Here is a 6219-nt window from a genome sequence, read left to right as displayed (position 1 = left end):
TTTACAAACAAATATTCTGACACCTCATTTATCTGTTTTGCCATAAAATTGGCTTATACATGATTAATTATGAAAATAAGCACAGCATGCTTTCATGCACTTTTACTTTGAAATCCAGGTCACACTTTGTTTTGAAATTCAGAAAAACAATATGAATAATATAATTAACATATCAGAAGATTCTTTGCAAGTAACTTTATTTAAGCAGGCTAAACCAGGAGCTTATGGAGTTGTTGCTATTCTGTCATTGTAAACATTTCTCAACCCTTGTTGATATACTTCACTTTATATGACTAATCCTTTGTACTGAAGGAATGTTTGGAGTAGGCATCCTCATACTAAGCCACGCAATGCTGAATGAAAACTGTTCCTGACCCAAAACATCTACAAGCTAATTCCTGTTCTGTGGACTTGTTTCCAGCTGAGATGCTGCTCCTTAAAACAAGTCAGTAACAGTGTGGTTATAGATGGGAAACCAGAAACTTGAGATTCATTTAGGTTGGAAAAGACCCTTAAGATTATCAAATCCATTAACCCAGCACTGCCAAGTCCACCACCAAACTATGTCTTCAAGTGCCACCTGCACATGTTTTAAATACCTCCAAGGATGGTGACACCACATCCTGCACCTGCCTGTTTCAATGCTTGGTAACTCTTTTCGAGAAGCAGCTTTTCCTAATATCCAATCTAAACCTCCCTTGGTGCAACTTGAGGCCATTTCCTCTCATCCTACTGCCTGTTGGCTGGAAGAATTTGCATCTGGCTACAGCCTCCTTTCAGGCAGTTTTAGAGAACAAAAAGGTTTCCCCTGAGCCTCCTTTTCTCCAGGCTAAACATCCCCAGCTCCTTCAGCTGCTCATCGTAGGGCTTGTGCTCCAGATGCTCTCCCAGCTTTGTTGCCCTTCTCTGGACATTCTCAGCCCCTCAATGTCCTCCTTGTAGTGAGGGGCCCAGAACTGAACACAGGATTTGAGGTGTGGCCTCACCAGTGCTGAGTAAGGCTTTCATAACCCACCTGAATACATGCAGTGAGTCATTCGACAGGTTCCCCACTCATGGCACTTGGTTGTCAAAATACCTTTGCGATGACATATTTCAGTATTATACTATGCTTTTCTCAGGCATTTGCATCTGATCACCTCATGTGAACTATCCTCTATCTGTACACCCTCCCTAAGTCTAGATGTGAGAGTCATTTCTGGCAACAGAGCAAGATCACACTTAACAAGCCACTTGCCTCATGTAGGGAGAATTTAATTTCTACTTTCATGCTGTTTTCACTAAAAAATTTACCTGGTTATCACAGTAACAGCCATTTCTCATGGCTTTGCTTTCAAGATCTTCACAAAGAATGAAAAAAGAGAAGGTTTATCAGCTTTTGACCTCAGCTGCTTTCAAGAGCCAGCCTCAAAGCCAACTGCAGCATCAACTCAAGCTCAGGAAGCTTGCCTTGTCTGCACAGCAGCCAAGCAGTGACCACTGGCTTGCAAAAGGCCACATGGGCTGGGAGCTGCCAGCTGAAGAGGTCTGACCACCAAACCAGAGCCTCCCCATGTCAAAACAAATAGCCAAAACACTGGTGATTGGTATACTGCAGAGCTAGAAATAGAAAGCAATTCTTTTACCATATTGCTGGTATTTGAAGAGCTTCTCTTTTAAAAGGGCAAACAGTTCATTCCCCTGAAAGCTTGCCTCCAATGGCAATGGCTGGGCTGCATTTCAGTAAATATTAGAATGGCCTTTTTCAAAATGGAAGCTCAATTCTTTTAAAGGTTAAGAAGGTAACAGACAAACAAGCAATAAAAATAAATAAATAAATAAATGAAAATTAAAAAAAAAAGAACATTAAGAGGCACTGTACTTATTTATGAGAAACAGGGTGGGCAGATAAAGCCATGGATACCATATGTAGAAGAAGAAAATCAGAATCTGGAATACTGGCTAATGACAAGCTGAGAGAGAGGCTGAGGTCTGCTAGAAATCCATCAAGTAAGGTATTCCTCAAGCCTGTATTCTCAAAGGTATGAAAAATATTGTCACATTGAATTCTATTCTAGCAGAGAATCTGTTCTGGAAGGACCACTTTAAAAGTGTGGCTTTGGGAAAGTCTGCAAATTTTAGTCATGGCTTAATACAAGAGAGTAGTGAAATCAGCTCCAGCTGATGCTATATTGGACTCCTACTGGATTCAGGTAAACTATTTAACTAGAAAATTATGATTCACTACAGGCAAAGGGCAATGCTCTAATTTCTTTTGCAAATGGAAAACAATATGTAATCTTAAGCAATATATAATTTAATTGTTTGGATATTTTGGAAAGACCATTTCTCAAAATTAAAAACAAATCATGTGCAAAACTGAGCAGGTGAAAAGAGTCACATATAAAAACATAAAAGGACCTCCCAAGGGATGTTTTATTACATGCCAAAAATAAAAAGGAAAGTCACTCTGCTACAGACATGAAAGGAAGCTTTTATGGTTGAAGAGTCCTGGCTACAGAGAGTGAAAGCAGCAGCAGAGAAACCTGTAAAACAAATGCATAGTACATAACAGATGGGGAAAAGACACTGTTAGCAATGAATATAAATTAACATTGCAGAAATACAAGCAAACAGTGGAAGCAAAAAAAGAGTAAAAAACTATGGTGAGGTTGATGGCAATAGGAGCTCCTCCCTGAATGGAACAAGAATAAGAGAATTCCAAGCGATTACTTCAATAGCTGGTCATTCCAGACAAAAATTATCAAAAAAAAAAAAAAATCAGAAAAAGACAGATATATCTCACAACTATTTCTCCACATTGAAAGATGCAAGATGCCCTATTCACTTGTTACAGTGATAATGACATCACTATAACTTGAGAGAGCTTTAAATAGCCTCTCAGTTTAAACCCTGCATTCAAGAGCAGAGGACAGATGAATCAATAGCTTTTAATTCAGTGACTCTTAAAAGCTATGGGTGCACTAAAGGTTCCTGGTGACTGGAAGGACTTACTATCAAAGCAGCATTTACAAGGGTTAAGTGGGATAACCAAAGCACCTATTGAGCAGTTAGACTGACATCAGTAGCAAGCAACAGCAGGGAAAGATTAGCATGGGACACAATCAATAACGCATTGAAAGACAGTCACATAATTAACACCAATCAACACAGCTGTACGGAAAACAGGCCTGGTCATGTAAATCCAATCATTTGTATGCAGTGAGATCATCATTTGATAATGGTATATGCTGACAGGACTTATTTCTAGCCCTAATTTCACACTACTCAGTGATTTAAAGTCATGCTATACATAAAAATCTGAATTAAAAGATTCACCATACTAAATCAACACTGCTCATAGCAAGTGAATTTCAAAAGTGACTAGCTAAATGGATAACTAAATGGAGAATCAACATCCTCATAATAGAATCTATGTCAGTCCAGCAGGGAAAAAAATGAAGTACAACACTTGGAAGCTCAAAAGAGATACAGACTGTCTTGGAAGGCAAGGCTCATTATTTACTGAAAAAGTTTTATGGTGACATAGCAGACTGATTACTACTGGCACCCTTTAAATCAAGACCTGGTCTCTTTCAGATAGATGTACTAAATAAAAAAAAATTAAAGGACTACTAGTGAAATACTATGAATTCCTCTGACCTCCACAGAGCGGGCAAGAAGAATAGATATTCATGTGGTCCCCTTTGGTCTTTCAATTCATAAGCCTAGGAAACAATGACCCAAACATTATTATTCCCTCAGGAATTTAATGCACTAAGTGAATCATGCTTAATCCATCTGATACAGTGTAAGGTGTCTTGAGTATATATATATATATATATATATATATATATATATAACTGTAATCCAGTGTTAAATTACTGGATGACTATTAAAATATTATATAGTCACTTCCGTGAATTTCTGATTTTTTGGCTGAAAGCAGCAAAAATCTATCCCTACACACAAATAAGGAGGGATGACATCAAACTCTGGACCTACACCTCCCACATAGATCACTTTGACCTGTTCCTGGGAAGTGTTATTAACAGTAACACTACCAGAACAGCATTTCCATGGCATATCAGAAAGCCTGCTAGCAGGCACAGCTGTGACTAACACTAATTTCATGCAATTAGGGTTGTGCTCTTATATACCCATCATCTTTCTAAGCCGCGCTCCGAGATCAGTACAAGAGGTTAAAGTCACATTATCCCTGCCAAACATTATTTGATTCTGTCCGTTTGAAAAAAAACCACAGGGTTTTGAAAATTCCATTCCTGGAAACAATTCTGGAATGGGCAGGAGACTTGATACTTCCAGCTTTGCAGCAGGCACTGAAATTGCTCCAAGACTCACACCCCCAATGATGAGAAGGCACAGTTACAATTGCTTTTAACCCAGAGTAATTTGTTAAAATGGAAGTGCATCAAAACATATTTCTGTACAATCTTTCATCACTCAGTGTCCTGCCATGTTGTCCTCAAAGAGAAGATGTTCACTGCACTGCACATTCTCCTCTTTCACATGGGACAACGCACAAGGCTGGAATATCACAAGCCACCCATGAGCCCACAAGATCTCTCTTCTTTGGTGTTTTGCCACCTGACTGCTGCAGGATTGTGACCAGGATGTATGTGCCGCCCAGAAGACAGTGTCGCTCCAGTTCAATCACTTATTTCACAGCCATAAGCACAGTATTTGTGACTGAGTGGGACTGTCACCAGAGAAACAGCTATTGACTTTGGGTCTCCCCAGTGGAAAGAGCAATGCCACGTTGATGTCAGAACTTGTCCAGCCAAACTGGCTTTAATCACTTTAAAACAGGGGCAGGATCATGCCTGGCCACAGGAGATGCACACACAGAGGCTTCAGCAGGCACTGTTATTGCACACCACAAACACAGCCTCATGCCACTACAGCTTGGTTTTACCAGGACCTATATCACTGTCATCTCCCCACTGACAAAGTCAGGCCTTCCCAAGCATGAAAGACTGTCTTCAAATATTTTTATAAAGCCTCAAAAAAGTAACAGGATTTAGTTTAGGTTTATATCTAGTACATTGGTTCAGATAGTCATATTTTCAGTGTATATTATGCCTAACAAACAAAGAAAAACTTTAAGAAAGCAAAGGCCTATTTTTGTTTGATAATTTCCCACAGTAAAAAAAAATCCTCATGGTCTGCTTTGAAGTCACCTTTATCGCTACTGCTTACACAATTATTAAATGGAATTTTCATTGGATAAAATAGCACTATTCAAAAAGAATCAAAGACTTCTTGAAAGAGTTCTTTGGTGGCAAATACATTTAAAAGATGAAATCAGACAATAATACAGAAGACAAGCTTACCCAAAATGCTGGAAAAACAAGTTTTTCTTCCATTGGTAGTAGTTTGCTTTAGAAGAAAGTCCCAGGGTGGAAACCTTAAAAAAAAAAAAAAAAGGGGGAAGAAAAAACAAAACCAAAACAAAAGACTCATTAGAATTAGAGTAGGTAACAAGGGCATACATCATCAAATCTTCTGTAAACACAGTGCTCAAGATTAAACATCCTGCTCTTCTGATTAGGATCCTGTCCAAGTTTCCTGGCATTAACTCACAGATAAGCTGATCTGCTTTAGCACAGAGTGAAGCAATGCACCTACTCTCCAAGGGAAAGAGGCTACAAAACCTTTGTGAAACAAACTCCACATTTTCTGTTCCTCTTCCTTCAGAATATCTTTAGAGTAAGTAACACACAACTCAAATTTAAGTACAGAAACTGAAGGGAAAGCACAGATCCTATCAGGTTTTAATATATTTACAAAGATCATTACTTTAAAGACACTTTGTACTACTTGACACCTTATTCTCTTGCCACATTTTGATGTGATGTTGCTCAGGGACATTCAGCTGCACTTGGCTGTGATGAGATCATCCAGAAAAAGTATGGAGGGAAAGAAGGAACACAAGAAAGGGTGAGGAAGATCATCCAGAAAGCACACAGAAGGAGCTTCTCACAGAAGTCAGGAAAACATTGCAATCACAAAACCTAAACACTGTGAATCAGAGAATGTGAGTTATGTCAAAAGACAACAGGTCAAGGCAGAGAAGGGAAGAAAGTCAGTCCTGATATTTGATAAGAAGTCATGAGATGTGCTTTTACCAACGGAAAAAAAAAAAAAAAAAAGGCCTAAGACAACCTGCTGAGATTCAGAGATGAAACAAGAACTGGCTCTCTCAAGTAGCATTGACCA

At 38.8% G+C, this 6219-nt stretch overlaps 1 long non-coding RNA gene across 1 annotated transcript; it reads right to left on the bottom strand.

Moving 5' to 3' along the window:
• Positions 1–2391: 2391 nt before the first annotated feature.
• Positions 2392–5552, bottom strand: LOC136374201 (uncharacterized). The gene is made up of 2 exons (XR_010745856.1): positions 5334–5552; positions 2392–2525 (listed from the first exon to the last, which is right to left on the bottom strand). It is a non-coding gene; the product is annotated as an uncharacterized lncRNA (long non-coding RNA).
• Between the last annotated feature and the right edge of the window lie 667 nt (positions 5553–6219).

This window comes from Sylvia atricapilla, chromosome 2 (genome assembly GCF_009819655.1).
Source record: "Sylvia atricapilla isolate bSylAtr1 chromosome 2, bSylAtr1.pri, whole genome shotgun sequence".
In the NCBI taxonomy this organism is placed as follows: Eukaryota; Metazoa; Chordata; class Aves; order Passeriformes; family Sylviidae; genus Sylvia; species Sylvia atricapilla.
Note: the sequence above shows the minus strand (reverse complement) of the source record. Positions and strands in the feature narration are given on the sequence as shown.